We start from the raw sequence: 18399 nt of genomic DNA, 5'->3' as shown, positions 1-18399 counted from the left end.
CATCACACAATGCATGAATGAAATTTCTGGAGAAAATTTTTAAACTTGCAAATTCATTCCATTCCAATGCATGGGAAATTTTGAAAGTTTTGTTTTGAAACCTTGCAATTTTTCAACTTTTTAAACATCTCAAATGCATGAAGAATTTTGAGAAAATTTTCAAACTTTTTAGTAAAAATGAGAAAATATGCACATGAGTCGCATTTGAAAAATCTAATGAAATTGCTAGAAAGCGATGGAGACTTCCGGGAATGAAAATTAGAGTTGAGAAGGTCTAAGAAAAATCAAATTTTTGGCTTTTCTAAACCGTTTCCCAGAAAATTTCATGGCTCAGGCAATTGAACATTAGGGAGGCATTGAAGTCGAAAGAATTGCTCCCCATGGGTGCTAAATTTAACGTCGATAGCTAGACGCACCGAGATCAGGTTAGTCCTCCTTACCCTATACCATGTCTCTCTAGAGAGTCATAGGTCCCCAAATAGGATAATTCTTTTAAAAGTGGAGGAGGAAGACTTTGAAGACAAAAGTAGAAAAGAGGTAACGGAAAGACCTCAACCCACTCTTCTTTCTCAATGAAGAACTTTGGACTATGGGGATGATTTGGATTATAGGAAAATGGATTAGGTGAGGGTGCACCAAGCAACGACTTATGAAGGGTCATATTGAGCACGGGAATGCTCAACAAGTTATCCTTCAGAATTTCAACATCCTCCCCACACTTATCCGGTGGTTCGGGCTCAACAGTTTGAGATAACTCAAGTGAGGGAATGGGATGAGATGCAAGCTCCCAAGAAAGAGATACGTTTGATGTTGACAAAGGAAGAGAATGAATAGGAGGAATATCAAGCAAAGAATTGACCTCGCAAACAAAATTGGCAACATCAAAATCCTCATAATTAAAATGAGCTAAGCATGTTTTTAGAGGATCCTCCATTAAAGGAGGTGCATCAAGCAAGGGATTATGTAGGGGCTGTTTTGGAGTAGGGTAGACAATCTCTACATCATTATTTTTCCCATTTTGAGCCACAATTGCTTCATTTTGATGTGGGGCAACAATTTGATCTTCAACCACCATTTCATCATTTTCACATGTAATAACCACTTGATCATTCTCATGATGAAAGTTACTAGGAGTAATCTCATCATTCATAGAATTTTCTTTTGGATTGGCCATAAATTCAAATGAAAATGTTTCCTCCTCTTCATGATTTTTAGCATTAATCCTTTGTTGAATTTGAGATATTTGGTCATCTATCATTGCACTAACTTGGGACTGGTGATATGGTACCACTTGATTGATAGACTCTACTGTGGATTGCATGCTAGCAAGGGAAGCCAATAGTTGATTGTTGGAGTCTATCATTTGCGTGTGCATAGACTCCATCATTTGTTTGTTAGCAACAATTAGCTCATCCAATGGAGACGGTGGAAAAGGAGACGAGGGCGGGAAAGAATGATCATTGGGTTGAAAAGGTTGCATATGAGATTGTGGGGTTGAATTTCCTATGTCATGCCACAAGAAGTTTTGTTGGTCTCCCCAACCCGAGTTGTAACCATTGAAGTATGGATTACTACCCGGTTCAAAGAAATTTTCATTTGGTTGCTCTAGATAGAAGTCCGAGAATTGTCTCGTTGGAAGACAATCTCTTGTATGATGTGTATTACTAGAGCAAAAAGCACAAAACGCATGTGGTGTGTAGAATTGAGTTGGAAGATAACTACCCTCCATCTAGGACTTAAATATCAACAACACACAACATAATCAACACAACAATTCTTTATCATCAACTCCACATACAATGATCCCTTTCTCCTCAATTATCAACAAGATAGGAAATAAATGGCCACGACAAGGACCGATGCTTTGCAATATAGTAAAACAAAAATAGCCTCGACAAGGGCTTCACAAGCTAAATTAAACACATACACAATATTCACAATGCGAAACTAGAAGTCACGAGACTTACCTGGGGGCCTCTAGACTTACAATTTGCTAGCGTTCCCACGGCGAGTTTCGAGTCCCTAGAATCTCACAAACACGAAGATGATCAAAAATACACAAGGAGTATTCACAAGACACAATATTCACAATCAAACTAAAATTAACCCTAGAACTTTGGTCGCTAAACCGTTTGCAGTCCCCGGCAACGGCGCCAAAAATTGATCGGTTGATCAACTAAACATTAACCTTCGCAATAGCACGAATCATTGTAAAATAGGGCTATTGGTCGGGTAAGTCGAACCACTGGGACTGCGCTAGTCTATGGCAACCTAAGTGTCTAGAATTGTTCTTAGAATGATAAGGGGGAATAGGGTGTTTGCTTGGTTTGTCACTAAAGCTATGAAATTAAGATGCATAAAATAGTAATGTGCTAGGAAGTAAAGAGATAGAACAATAGAGAAAAGACTAGGGAATTGACTTCACCACAAGCCATATAAACATGCCTAATTGCAATTAACTTGGGGAACAAAGTATACATGCAACCATGATATGTAGAAATGCAAGATAACTACAATATCTTCAAGAAGTTCACACATTCAAGAATTAAGTATAATCCATCCAAGGTTGGCATAAGTCATCTATCTAAACTATGGTATAGAATGAAGTATCCTTCCTAAGCTATGAACTATCAAAGTCCTCAATTTGTGTGGTAAGTGCACATGAAGTCTAGAACTAAGCCACAATCCATCAAAGGTTTCCCTAAGCCATGGAATATCAAATTTCTTAAACAACATGCCATTAAAACCATTGTATAATCTCATCTTCATTCTCACTATAAAGATGTAAGTAGCATAATCATGAAGAAACAATTTCTAAGACAAGATAAGAGTCTCTACAAGATTAAATATGGAATGAAACACAAATACCTCAAAGTGTATCTCTAGATTAGACAACTTGTTACATAAATGCAAAGTTCCCCAAATATAAACACAATTAATACATATTTACTTGACAAGGGTTACATCAACTCCCTAAGAAGAGGTTTAGTTACCCATGGTAGCTCTAGATGAAGGAGGAAGCAAGGCATCCAACTCCATTTTCGTGCTCCCTTGTGTTGGCTTGAAGATCTCCTCCTCCTTGCTCTCTTCTCTCTCCTCTAATCTTGTAGAATATCAAGCTCTCCTCATTGTGTGGCTCTTATCCCTCTTATCTACCACCCAAAATGCCACCAACCAACATCTCCAACCACTTCATTAAAGAGGAAAGCAAAATGAAGAAACCAAGGTGCAAGTGGGCTGAAATGAGCCATTTCCGAAGGGTATTCTGCCCAAAATTCGAGCACTCTAAGCAAGGCCTCGAGCACTCGAATTTAGTGTAAAAATGCCCATGCTTCACTTGCTCCGCCCAGACCTACTTTGGTTAAATAGCCATAACTTTGCGCTCCGAACTCCGAATGATGAACCGTTTGAAGATTTAAAAAGCTAATTCAGAGCTCTAAATATTTCATGTTTTGGTGGAGATCCAATTCTCAAGGATGGTTGGTCGAAAATGAAGATCAAGGCAGAATTTCATTGCTGCCAGGCAGTTCTGCGCGCCTCTGGGAACAAGGCCATAACTCTCTGCTCCGAGCTCCGAATGACAAACCGTTTGAAGATTTAGAAAGCTGATTCAGAGCTCTAAATCTTTCATGTTATGAGGGAAGTCCATTTCTCGAGTTTGGAAGGTCAAAATGGTGAGCAAAGTCCAGGTTCTACTGCTGCCAGAATTCAGCATTGGCACCTTTTGTTGCTCAAGATTCCACAAGGCCTTATTCTTGTTCCATTTTGGCCAATGAACCTGAAAATGCATAAAAACATAGAAATGAAGATAATCTACATAAATTAACATACAACGGACTTTACTAATGCAATTTAGGGCGCTTGAATATACAATATTCGGCGCTTATCACCCAGCCTGAGAGTTCTTCTCAGGCTAAGATTAGAGCTTTATAGGCCAGGGTGGCCTAGCTGTAGGACGGCCAGACGGTGCTGAGACAGATGCTGACTGCGCAAAGCATTCTAGAGGAGCTTCTACGCCGCACTCCGTTTGCCCTTTCGACTTTCACCGATCCGCCTCCACCACATATGGATTAACTTTTTAGGGCTTTTTTGTATTTTTATTTCTAGATAGGCATTTTTGTTGACTAGGGCAGTATTTTGATGTATTTATTTCTTTGTGATGTATGTCTACCTTAAGACTTTATTTCCAAAGCATTGTACTCATTTTGCTGATATATATACATGTTTTTTGCTTATACTTTCCTTGTGTTGATATTTAAGTTACTTGTGATATTTCTCTATTATTACTCCATATACTTGATACTCTGATGTGTGTTGGAGTTTATTGATTTTGCCAGGTATTACAAATTAAGGTTGGTTGGGAAATTTAATTTTTTGATATTTTTATCACACAAGGTTATGATTGTTGATGTTATAAGCATGAGTTTGAGTCTGTTGATGGTCATATACTCTGTTTGTAGTCTGATATTGGTTAAATTGGTTTGTATGCCAAAATATTGTGAAAAAGGAATTCTTGAAATTTTTTGAAATCAACTGGTGGCCTGTAGTCCACTTTGTTAGGATGATTATTGTTTAATAATATTAATCTCTGAGATGCTACACTTTGCACATATTCACACTTGCATGAATTCTGTGGGGTAAAATTTGGAAGTCTTATTTTGTTTTGAGTTAGATTGAGATGAGTATGTTGATTTGATAATTTTGATAACCAATGCATAAGAAAGGAAAAGAAAAAAATAATAATAAAAAAATTGGTATGTACACAGTGTAATAAAAGAAAAAATTCTTCACCAATGTGAATGAAAAAGAAAAAAAAAATATGAAAAAAAAAGAAAGTAGAAAAGGGTCAAGTTCTAGTCTGTACCTAGATTGCCTGAGCAATTAAATCCTTATGGGTATGTTTTGACACCTAATGCCCTAAGACCATCTGGTCTGGGAGTTATTGGCTGAAAACTTGTTACATTAGGGGTTTAGGTTGCCTAGATTACTTGAACAATTAAGTCCTGAGAGGTGCTTCATCACTTAATGCCCTAAGACCATCTGGTCTGGGAGTCATTGGCTGAAAGTTCGTTACATGGGTGATTTAGAAAGCTTAATAGACCTGAACATTGCACTGTATCCTTTTTGAAAAATGCATACTTTTAGAAATATAATAATGCCTTGGGAATTAGAATTTGAAAAGTTTGCCTGTGAATTGAAGAATAGCAAGGAATAAATGCAAATATGGACAGTAAGCCACAAGTTGAATTGTAAGATCACTTTCAAAAAGTGTATTGGAGATTAAAATTGTTGAATAAATGATTAAATTGATAAATGGGGACCATGGCTGCTAAATTGAAATTGAAATTGGAAGTTGAAAATTTCTCTGATTATATAATTGGTTGTACTTGCTATATTTGACTAATTAATAAATTACAGGGATATTATGATTTGAAAACGGGCTTGAATGAACTTGTTATGCAATTAAGGCACTGTTTGAGATATTTGTAGGTACCATCACTGGAAACCCTTATGAGATTACAACTCGTCTACTAGGGGTAACTTAGGGGTTTAAAGGCTTGTTGCATAGGCTGAATGCAACCGTGGTTCTCACGAAAACGACTTTTTAGTTCTGTATTGTTAAGTGCCGAGCAATATGTAAGTTTGGGGGTATGATGAGCGCTGAATATTTGTATATTCGAGCCCCTAAATATACGTATCTTAAGACCTAAAGTGATACTTCTATCCATAGTTAGACTGATTTATGTTTAATGTGTGTTTATAGGTACTTTTCCAGAGAAATTGTTAAAACCACGACTTTATGATGATATCGAAGCTTACAGAGTCGTTGTCGAGGCCGCTTGATAGAAGTATCACTTTAGGTCTGACAAGGCCGCTTGATATACGCCAAAATAATGTAGTGAATGTGCGGTTCAAGAAAAGCTTTTTAGGTCAAGTTTAAATTTATAAAAACCACTACCAACACTACTACTAACGTAGCAAGAGTGAGTAGGGATCGTCCTAAGGGATTATACGTGTTGGAATTTAACTTCAACTCTAACGTATCACAAGATTGCAAAAGATAAAGATTGCAAAGGAGGGTTGGTTGTTTGATTAGACTAGAAAGCAATTAATTAAAATGCAATTAAAGTAAACTAGTGAGAGATAGGGATTTTAAGAGATATGAAGAGAGGACTTAGGGTGTTGGAATCACCACTAAGCTCGTGTAATTAACCACTTGCTTTCCATTAATGGGGAATACATTGTTGTGAACAAAATGCGACTACCAATTACAGTATTAAGCATGGACCATCTAATTTATGAATGAATTGTCTACCTAAACTAAGTGTAGCACAACCCATCAATTTTAAGCATGACCCATCTAGGTAGCAACAATTGTAGCATACATCAATCTAGAGAATTATGGAATTTGCAATAATAAGCCATAAAATATCTAAGCAAGCATAGATTGTCTACCTACCTACAAGCATGAATTAAATTGTAGAACAACCTATCAAGCATAAGTATAAATCATCAAATTAATTGACAAACCCATTCAATGAAAACCCATGTTTAGCCATCACTAGATTTTCAATCAACCACACATAAACATGCAATTAATATAGAAAAACTAGTGTAGAGATCAATTCCCAAATAATCACACATAAGACAACATGTAATTACAAAGAGAATCAATAGGAAGAATTAATCCATATGAATTATGTAAGAAATAATTCCTAATTTAATCACACATAGACATGTAAATAAATTAGAGAATTAATAGGAAGAATTAAACCATAGAAATCATAGAAATATACTAAGATTCATTAAATTCACAAGGCTAGAACACTAATCACAACAATATATATAAATCCCTAAAAATAGAAATACAAGGGTTTAGATTACACAAGACTTAAGGCTCATCCAAGCCCTAAGTGTAGATCTAGCCAATCATGGAGGAGGTAGATGTGGTCATGAAATTAAGCTCCAAATATGGCTCCATCTTCTTCTTTCTTTTCTTCTTCTTCTTCTTTGAAGCTCTAGAGATGGAGAGAGAGTGGATCTAGAGATGGGTCTTGAGATGTGCCTCCACTTCCCTCTTTTCTTCTAACCCTAATCTCTAACTTTTCTAGAGAGAGAAATAAAAATTACAATGTAAAAAATAAAAAGATAAAAAGCTTCTTTACAAATGGGTCACTTCCCTTTATATAGAGGTCCTTTTCTTAGTCACTAAGTCAAGAATATAGCCCCAAAAATATCTAATCCCGTACTATGTGGTAGGTGGACTTTTGGGCGCGCACGGGAACAAAACAACTCGTTGCCAGCAAAAGTTCGATCAATCAGAGAAAAAGTTCGATCAACTAGAGAAAAGTTCGATCGATCCAACTTTAATTTTCGATCGATCCAACTTTGATCGATCTCACTTACGGCGATCGATCTCATGATCGATCTAACTTGGCAGCTTTTCAGGATCAGCCTCTTTTTGCTCCAAATCAGCCTTCTTTTGCTCCAGATCCTCATCAAGACTTAGTTTGGCTCCAAAAAGGCCTTAAGAAACCATTTTTAGCCCATTTTAACATTATTGACCTGAAATAGATAAAAACACAAATAAGTATTAAAACGGTAAAATAAGATAGATAAAGGTCCTAGAATACTCAAGCTTAAGGGGTTTAAAAGTGTACTTTTCAACGCTCATCAAGCTCAAGCCTAAGTCCTGAGGCTCGAGCCTTGCAAGAAAAGAAGAAGCAAAGTCAACAAGGCATTGAAGCTCGAACCTTGTACCTCAGAGCTCGAGCCTTAACAGAGGGTGCTCGAGCCTTACCTAAGGATGCTCGAGCCTTGGCCCTCAAGTTCGAGCATAAGGCGTCGAAAGTTGAAGAGTTGATTTAATATAAGAACTAAGCTCCTAGGGCCTCGTGCCAAACCTCAAGGATTGAGCACCATCACTCAGAGCTCGAGCCTTGAGTACTTAAAGCTCGAGCCTGGTACCTAGTGCTCGAGCCCATGAAGCTTGGATCGAACAATGTTAAAAGAGATCAATCCCAAAAATATTTTAAGTGTTGAAGGAAAAGATGCTTTGGAAAATAGTTGAAATTTTTTGGCTAAGTGTCAAAGTGAAGATCAAACACCATTCCTTGAAGCTCGAGCATGAATGTAGAGAAACTCGAGCCTTGTTCCCAAAGCTCGACCTTGAACCTCAAAGCTCGAGCTTGATTTCCTAAAGCTCGAGTTTTCTATGGCAGATTAGATTTCAAGTTACGGGATTATTCCTTTTTGAGGCGTATTTCACTACAGATGGATCAGAAGACCTAAAAGCCTACTAGATCCTTATTTTCTTCTATAAAAGAAGGCGTAGGCCTTGATAAAAGAGGTCCGAAATTCCAAGTTCTTTTTCTCGTATTATTCAGAAGGTTGACAGTGTGGTGGCTTTTAGGGTTTTCATAACCTTAGAAGGTGAAGATCTTGAAAGAGAAGTGTTGTCCGTGACGATGGAGAAAACTATAGTACAGAAGATATCCAACATCGTCCTGAGTAGCTAATTCCTCTCTTAGGACACTGATGTAACCCAATCTAGTACTATGGTTTGATTGTTTTAACTCTGTGATATTTTTAATATATATTATATTTTTTATTACATGGCTATGAGTAATTGCGATAACTCAATTGGATTTAATGTTTTAAATAGTCTCCGAATTGTTATTACCTTATCTTAGATATAAGTGTTCATTTTCTATTCTCAACACATTCTTATTGGACGGTATCTGGCGGAGCCCGGATATAAGAATGGAGGTTATGTAATGGTGTTCCAACATTTTTTTATAAAAGAATATTTTCATAGTCTATGCTTAGGAAAGATGGATTGTTTACAAAGTAGTTAGAGTAGGTAGGTAGATAGTCCATGCTAACCGCAGATAGGTTATAGTTAACTGTATTTTATAAAACATCTTTCTTTAAACCCGAGTTGAACGAATGTTATTGAGTTCAATTCATTTGAAATATAATGTAGTTAAATTTCCCAGAGTTGAAACAGTTAACCATAGTTACGAAGGTTGTGGTGAAGTCAAAGCCCTAAGACCTTTTTCTCTCTGATCACTTTAGTTTAATTTTAGTTTAATTTCAGTTTATAATTGTGACAACCAAATCAATCAATTCAATCAATTACCTGTAGACTAATAAAAATTAGTTAAAAGCAAAACATAATAACTCATCTCTCTGTGGGTTCGACACCTTCTCTATAGTGTTATCCTACAAGGATTCGTGCTATTGCGAGTGGTAAATTATAAGTAGTATGCAAAAACACACAACACCTACCTACAGGCATGAATTAAATTATAGAACAACCTATCAAGTATAAGCATATTCCATTAAATTAATTGACAAACCTATCTAATAAAAACCATGTCTAGCCATCACTAGATTCTCAATCAACCACACATAGACATGCAATTAATATATAAAAACTAATGTAGAGATCAATTCTCAAATAATTATACATAAGACAACATGTAATCACATAAAGAATTAATAGAAAGAATTAATTCATAAAAATCAAAGGAGAACCCAAGATTCATTAAATTCAGAAGGCTAAAACACTAATCACAAGATATTATTCCCCAAAAAGTATGAAAGAGATAGAGGTTTAGATTACAAACTTAGGGCTTATCCAAGCCGCAAGGAGAAGTCTAACAAATCATGGATGAGGTGGGTGTGATCTTGGAACCCTCAAGGGTAATCCCCAAACATGGCTCTATCTTCTTCCTCTTCTTCTTTGTTGAATTCTAGAGAGAGAGTGTGTGTAGATCTTGAGATGTGTTTTTGGTGCCTCCACTCTTCTCTTTTTTTCTAACCCTAATTTCTAACTTTTCTAGAGAGAGAAAATAAAAATTACAATGAAATAAAATTGAAGACAAAAGATTTTTTACAAAATGGTTCAATTCCCTTTAAATACAAGGTCCTTGGAGTAGTGAACAAGTCAGGAAATAAGCCTTTAAAATATATAATCAAGCAACTATGTGGTAGGTAGAGTTTGGGCGTGCATGAATAAAACAGCTCGCTACCAGCGTATTTTTGATCGATCGAAAAAATTTCGATCTATCCAAAAATTCAGCATTTTTGACCTTTTTACGATTTTTTTTGGAATCTTCTTGGAACTTTTGCTTGACTCCAAAAAGGCTGTAATGGACCATTTTTAGCCCGTTTGAACCTTATAGACCTAAAATAGACAAAAACATAAATAAGTACTAAAACGAAAAAATAAAGATAGATGAATGGACTAAAATACCCTACCTTAGGTGCTAAAATGCATCACATTTAAGCACTCTTCACACTCCCAAACTTAGAAATTGCTAGTCCCTAGCAATGAACAACAAGGAAAAGAAAGAAATAAACAACTAAGTAACTATGAACTAAAAAGTAATAAAAGGATAACGCCACTTTCGTAGGAAACATAATTGCATTTAACATATGCAACAAGCCTTTTAAACCCCTAGGTTACCTCTAGGGGACGAGTGAAGTCTTGTGAGGGTTTCCAGAAATGATACCCATAAACATTGAGCTCTTTTTTACTAAAGAGACACCATTATACAAAACAAGCATTGGGAGAGAATTACCTTAAGTATGCAAGTTTTCAACCCTTTCCAAGGAATCTCCCAAAATTTCAACACCAAGTAAGCAAGTATGGTCCTCCATACATCAAGACAATGATCATGCAAATCAAAACAACTCTAGGATCCTTTTTAAGTGAACCGACATCAAATATGTTGTTATTTAAGCCAACCAAAGAAATGATCACATTCGGCCTCAAACTAGCAAGAATGGACCTTTTATTAAAACTTTATTCAATTAGGTGCACTTATTATTTCCACTCGATTTTTTTTTTTTTTTTACTAACCTAGAGGATCAAAGATAGAAGCATGGTGCAATGTGTTGATTTATTAATCTTTCTAGTGATCCATGAAGTCGAGCGTTAGGTCAATGACTCCCAAACCGCACGGCTTTAGGGTATTAAGTGTTTAAACACCCCTAAGGACTTGCAAGCTCAAATCAATTAGGTTATAAATTAAAACAACCTCCATCTAATCATTTTCCACTTCTCACTTTTTGGGAGAATTCATCACTTTTTATTTACTTTTTGCAAACTTGCTTCTTTTTTATTTTTTTTTTATTTTTTTTTTCAATTATTAACCTAGAGTTTGGGCCCTCCACCTTTCGGCGTGAGAGATTCAGTGCTAGATGAGGCTAGAATCCCGGCTACTTAGTGAAAATGGTTTGTTATCCACCTTTGTCAAGAATGAAAACTTTCAATGCACAACTAGCTCAATTGATATATAACCAAATTAATAATTAACAAAGCATGTACCCTACAAATGAATACTAGTGTGCGCCTGTGCTAGTGTAGAATCCTAGAGTGAATCTCAAAACAATCACAAGATTAAGATGATGTGGACCACAAATGCAAGCAAGATATTAGTCTTTCGAAAAATTTACTCCTAAATGGCATCCACAAGGTATACAAGGAGTATTGGACTCTCAAGTCAAACAATTTTTAAATTCTAAGTATCATGGTCCTCAAAAAATCAAAATCATAGCTAACATCAATATCAAATCTCAATCATACAATTAAGTCTCAAACTTAAGTAGAATGCAACAATACCACCCGACCCCCAAACTTAAACTGCACATTGTCCTCAATATGTAACGAGAACAATGGAAAAGATGGAAAGAATATACCGTGGTGGAAAAGATATGAAACCCGATAGTGATCCATTGAGAAAGAGTGCACCCCAAACTTGGAATCAACAACTTACTTGAATACCCACACTTAGCAAACTCACATCAAATATCAAATGGGATAAGATAAGTAAATCAAGCATTCTAAGGCAATATAGCATAAGATGAAAGAAAGATATGAGATCAAGCCCAATAGAAAATATGAAAGTTGCATGACTACACATAAGGGCACAATGGTGAATTTTTTTATATTTTTCATTTAATAAAAGCAAGTATATACAAAATGCAAGAAAAATAAAGAATAAAATGTATGCACAGAATATAAAAGGAAAAAGAAAATTAAAGAAGGTAAAATGCAATAAAAGAATATATATACAATGCAATAAATGAAAAACAAAAAGTAAGAAAGGATGGAAGAACAAAATAATGAAAAAAGAAAACATATATATATATTTTTTGACATAACAAGTATGTACAGGCACACACAAAAATAAAACAAATAAACATGCAAGGAATGAAAATGCAAGGAAATAAGGGATGCAAAAAAAAAAAAAAAAAAAAAAATTAAAATTTTTTTTTTTGGATAGTGCTCAATCAATCGAAATTCCTACAATTGATCGAGATTTTCCACGATCGATCGAAAAGCTTGTAGAATGATGCCTTGGGAACAAAAAATTTCGACGCAATTCCGATCGATTGAAATTATTTTCGATCGATTGAGACAATTTTTGATCGATTGGAATAAGCGTTGATCGATTGAGAGAGTATTCGATCGATCGAACTAGGCGCTGCTTGGGCATAAAATGCTAAATTTCAAAAATTTCAAAGGCAGAAATTTTTCTAAGGCCCCAAAATGCATGAATAATCAATGAAGCTTAATGGAACATATCTAGACACCGCAAGAAGTGAAAAATAAAAAGAAATGGGGAAGGAATAGAGTTATGAAACTCTACGAATACTGGTGTTTAACGTCTCTAGCAAGACGTTGGGTCAGCTCACTAGTCGAACGAATCAAAAATCGGATATGAAATATCCTCATTGACCATCTTTTCCATTTTCTCATTTAATGCCTCACTTACAACAATATACACGTCTTCCAAAAGAATGACCTGAAACGAAATTAGGAAAGATGCAATTTGTTTCCTTTCATTCATGGACTTGAAAATAAAATCAATGATGAGCGGCCTTGCACTTAGTAAAGCAAAGTTTTTCAAAGACTCAATTGGGTTAATAAGAAACACCCTCTCTTCATCCCTCTTCTCTTTGTTGTGAGATTTATATGTACCACTCGCAAGTGCACGAATCTTTACAGATAGGGTTTACTTGTAAGGATGTCGTACCCAAGGGACTTGTGTAAATTAAGTTTGTCAACAGATTTCTTAAATTCCAAAATTAACTTGAAAGTAGGATAATTGAATTTCTCTGATTAATTCTGAATTAACTAAGTAGAAAAATAAACTAAAAAACGATGATCAAATATGATGTAGAAAATAGAGAGAGAGAACTAGGGATATGATTTCACCACTAACATCGCACCACCAGTCAATTGCATTTATTTATTGGAGATATATGATATAACATGCACAAGGAATTAATCATGGTTACAAGCATATATTAATTCAGCTAGAGAATAATATAATTTAAAGCTAAGCATGGACTATCTTCGATTGGTATAAACCATCTACCTAACTACTTTACTCTAGGGTGTAGCATGGTCTATCTTTTCTATGCATAATCCATCAAATCTCTAACATTATATTCAGATAAGAACCATTGTGTAATCATCTCATTCACAACTACAAGAAGTGAATGCGTTATGTTCAATCACAAGATTAAAATATCTAAAACAAGATAGAAAAATATTTGTAATTGAATTAAAACTTTAAAACCGATTTTTATTGAAAATTCAATTAAAAATCCTATAGATTACACAATCATGCATGATAAAAATTATTCTCCAATAATTAAATGCAATCAAACAAGGGCGCTAAGCTAGGGCTACATCACAACCCTAGCAAAGCGTTTAGCCAAGCATGACTGGGGTGGAATTCTTCATGCATGAGGAAGACATCTTCACCGCCATGGATCGATCCCTTCCTTCTTCTGAATGCTCCTCTCTGATCTCAGCCTTAAGCTCCTCTGTATCATCCTTCAATGTTGTAGAGGACCCCCTTTAAATAATAAAAGATCAGCACTAAAGTTCCCCTTTTCATATAGGAGACATACATAGAAATTCTGGCAAATAAGGACTCTAAAATTCGTATAGACTTCTAGGCCAATTTTAACAAGGTAAACAACTATTTTAGGAAAAGCTCGTGAAACACAAAATTGTAGCTCTTTGAATTTCCTATCAACCTGCGTGTGAATTTAGCTGTTTTGACGCTCGAGGAGATAGATACAGTCAGATTACCAAAACAGATTTAAATTACCAACTTTGGCGACAAATCCTTTTTGGAGAAGGATTTTTTCTTTTCTTCTTCTTTCCATTCTCATCAACTTGTAGCTTCTTTTGGACTATTTTCTAAGTATAATTAGACTTGGATCTTCAACATTGCTCGGTCCCACGGAATGTCATCTTTTAAAGCTCAGAATCACTGGTCTTGACTGATTTTACAATTAAAGCCCTGAAATAAATAAAAACAATAAAACAATGTAAAATCTCAAATAAACTACCATTAAGATAATAAAACATACAAGTGGGCTAAAATGTATAACATTCAGCACCTAACACTCTTCCTCAAAAATCACTATCTCCTCACCTTCCAAGTTAGCTAAGGAGTCCATTAGAGAGTTTATTTCATTTTTGGAGCTTTCAAGGTCAAAATTACAATTTTTATATATTTCAATAAGGCATGTCTCAAGAGGGTCTTGGGAGATAATAGAAGGAAAGTGCTCTTCAACAAGTTCCTCTTCCTCCTCTCCTACCTCTATAGTGGTCAACATCTCCTCACTCTTAAAGTATCAAAGGTCGGAATCAAATCATGATCAAAATAAGAAAAATCCTTATAAGCCATGTTGTACTCTATCGGATTAGCCAATGGTGAACTCATTAATTCCTCAATTTGCTCACTTGCTACTTCTTTCTCTTCACTCTCATCATCCTTATCTATATAAATTGAAGTTTTTGCCGTTGTTTTATTTGCCTCTTCCTCCTACTCTTGACGAGAAAGAGTACTTGCAATTTGCTCAATTTGAGCTTCAAGCTTGGCTAAAATTTGAGATTGTGAAAGGATAAGTTGATTTTGTGAATTAAACCCATCAAGTAGAACTAACATTTTTTCTTGAAACTCAGGTAAGTACCTAGAAGGTGGTGGAGTTGGTTCATCATAAAATAGTGGGGGAGGGCAATAGTCATAAGAAGGATTAAAAGTATGATCAAGTCTATGATAAAATGATGCATGTTGAACATTGGACTCAATCTCATAAAGATTAAAATATGATGGAGGGGCATAAGGTGAAGGTATGTAATTTTTCCCTAAACTTGGATCAAACAATTCCTCCATTCATAATTAAAATCCAAATACAAGAAAATGTTGGCCTCTACACGGGCCGATGCTTGGACAAAAATTTAAGCAATACAATGAGCCTCAATAAGGCTATCACAAGCATGCAAAGAAGTGCACAATTAAAATACAAGAGTTCTAAGAATTGCTCACAAAGGTCTTTAAGAAACTTCAAATTCCAATGTTTAGCTATAAGCTCCAATAATTGCTTCAAGTTCCAAAGTTTGCCTTTCTTGTAGTCAAGTACCTAATTGACAAATAATATCAACAGTAAGAAAAGAATATACAATGGAAAAATAAAAATAGAAGCCATCAAATGAACACTATTGTCTAGTCTAATTCCAACAAAACTGTTAATCCTCGGCAGCGGCGCCAAAATTTAACGAGCCCCTTTCTATGTGTTTAGAAAACGAATTTTGTAATGCGAGAGGTCGCTTCGCAAGGTCAAAGTATAAATGTGGTTTCAGAAGCCTTTCTAGTCAAATTACATTTATAAAAATCACTACTAAAACTAATAAAGCATAGTGAGTAGGAATCATCTGCAAGGATTATACGTGTTGGAATTTAATTGCGACTCTAATGTACCAATTGATTGCAAAGAGAGAGATTGGTTGATTAAACTAAGATGTAAGGAAATGAAAATGTAATTAGAATAAACTAAGTTGAGTTAGGGATTTAACAGATGAGAAGTGAGGTCTTGGGGTGCATTAAATCGCTATCAAGCTCGTTCACCAAACCACACACTTTTAACTAATTTGGAAAAAAACAATCTTGTGAACAAAATGTGACAACCAATTGTGATATTAAGCATGAACCATCAAATTAAAGAATGAATAGTCTACCTAACTGACAAATAAACTATGTGTAACATAACCCATCAATTCTAAGCATAACTCATCAAAGTAGTCAACAATTGTAGCACACATTAATCTAGAGAATCATGAAATTTGCAATAATAAGTTATGGAATATCAATATAAGTAGAGATTGTCAACCTACCTGCAAGCATGAATTAAATTGTAGAACAACCTATCAAGTATAAGCATAATCCATCAAATTAATTGACAAACTCATCTAATAAAAACCGTATCTAGCCATCACTAGATTCTCAATCAACCACACATAGACATGCAATTAATATAGAGAAACTAGTATAGCGATCAATTTTCAAATAATCACACATAAGACAACATGTAATCACATAAAGAATCAATATAAAGAATTAATCCATAGAAATCAAAGGAGAACCCAAGATTCATTAAATTCATAAGGCTAAAACACTAATCACAATATATTATTCCCCAACAAGTATGAAAGAGATAGTGGTTTAGATTACAAACTTGGGGCTTGGATCATGGAATCCTCAAGGGCAATCTCCAAATATGGCTCCATTTTCTTCCTCTTCTTCTTTGTTGAATTCTAGAGAGAAAAAGTGTGTGAATCTTGAGATGTGTTCTTGGTGCCTCCACTCTTCTCTTTTCTTCTAACCCTAATCTCTAACTTTTCTAGAGAGAGAAAATAAAAATTATAATGACATAAAATTGAAGACAAAAGATTTTTTACAAAATGGTTCAATTCCCTTTAAATACAAGGTCCTTGGAGTAGTGAACAAGTTAGGAAATAAGCCTTTAAAATATCTAATCCCACAACTATATGGTAGGTAGAGTTTGGGCGGGCGGGAATAAAACAACTCACTGTCAGCGTATTTTCGATCGATCGAAAAAATCTCGATCCATCCAAAAATTTAGCATTTTTGACATTTTTTCCGGATTTTTCTGAAATCTTCTCGGAACTTTTACTTGACTCCAAAAAGGCTGTAATGGGCCATTTTTAGCCTTTTTGAACCTTATTGACCTAAAATAGACAAAAACACAAATAAGTACTAAAACGGGAAAATAAAGATAGATGAATGGACTAAAATACCCTAACTTAAGTGCTAAAATGCGTCACATTTGAGCACTTATCAGTATATATGTGAGAAATGACTACAACGCCCTTCAATGCAAATGGTAAAACTGGGAGAAATTCCTGAGCCCGGAAATCATCCCGACTTCTGAAAAATTCTAAAAATGACCCCATCGATTCTAATTGGCTTAAAATAAATAAAAATGCATTTATAAAACCCTCGGCTCAAGAAAATGGCTTAAACGGCCTTCAGGGACCACGTGGCACGCAAAACGATACACGAAAAGTAAATAAAAATTCAAAAAAAATCTAAAAAAATTCAGGGCATTACAGGTCTATTGAGTGCTATAAGGCACAACTTATAGCCAGAGGATACACAAAGAAGCCTAATTAATTAATTTCTCTAGAAATCAAAGTTGTCCAAAAATTCTCAAAATAACATATGTGAAAGTATGTGGCATGCACATCAAGAATATGTGAAAGTATTTGGGACTTTTTTAGATTGATGTTAAAAATGCATTTCTTAATGGTGATTTACATGAAGAAGTTTACATGCAGTCTCCTTCAAGTTATTATCATCCTCCTAATAAGGTGTGTCGACTTAGACGTGCTTTATGTAGCCTCAAACAGACACTTCGAGCTTGGTTTGCCTAATTCAGTCTGATTATTTCTTGTCTTGGATATTCCGCTAGCTATTATGACTCAACTTTATTCATCTGACGCACAGATTGGGGTATCATTCTTCTTTTACTTTATGTTGATGATATGATCATCACTGGAGATGATTTGATTGGAATTTAGGAGCTCCAATAGTTTTTCAGTCGTTAGTTCGATATAAAGGATTTTAGACCTCTTAGTTATTTTCTTGGTCTTGAGATCATGATAATTATAGATGGTTCCTACTTCACTTAGGCAAAATAAATATCAGATCTTTTTTCGAAAGCATGCTTAAGTGACAAGAAGATTGTTGATACACCACTTGAGCACAACATAACACTTAATCTACATGATGGCGAATCTCCTCGGGATTATACATTGTAACGACAATTGGTTGGTAGTCTAGATTATCTCACGGTCACCCATCTAGACATCTATTATGATGTCCATATAGTTAGTCAGTTAATGGCTGCCCCTAGATTTACTCATTTTCTTGTAATTATTCGCACCCTTTGCTATTTCAAAGGCACTATGTGTTCATGGGCTTTATTTTTCTCCTCATTCGTCACTTGTTCTTCATGCCTATTCAGATGCCGACTGGGCGGGAGACCCTATAGATTGTTGTT

This window comes from Cornus florida, unplaced genomic scaffold (assembly GCF_030987335.1).
Source record: "Cornus florida cultivar Cherokee Brave unplaced genomic scaffold, ASM3098733v1 CherokeeBrave_3.0.0_Hap2_Chr11, whole genome shotgun sequence".
NCBI lineage: Eukaryota > Viridiplantae > Streptophyta > Magnoliopsida > Cornales > Cornaceae > Cornus > Cornus florida.
Note: the sequence above shows the minus strand (reverse complement) of the source record.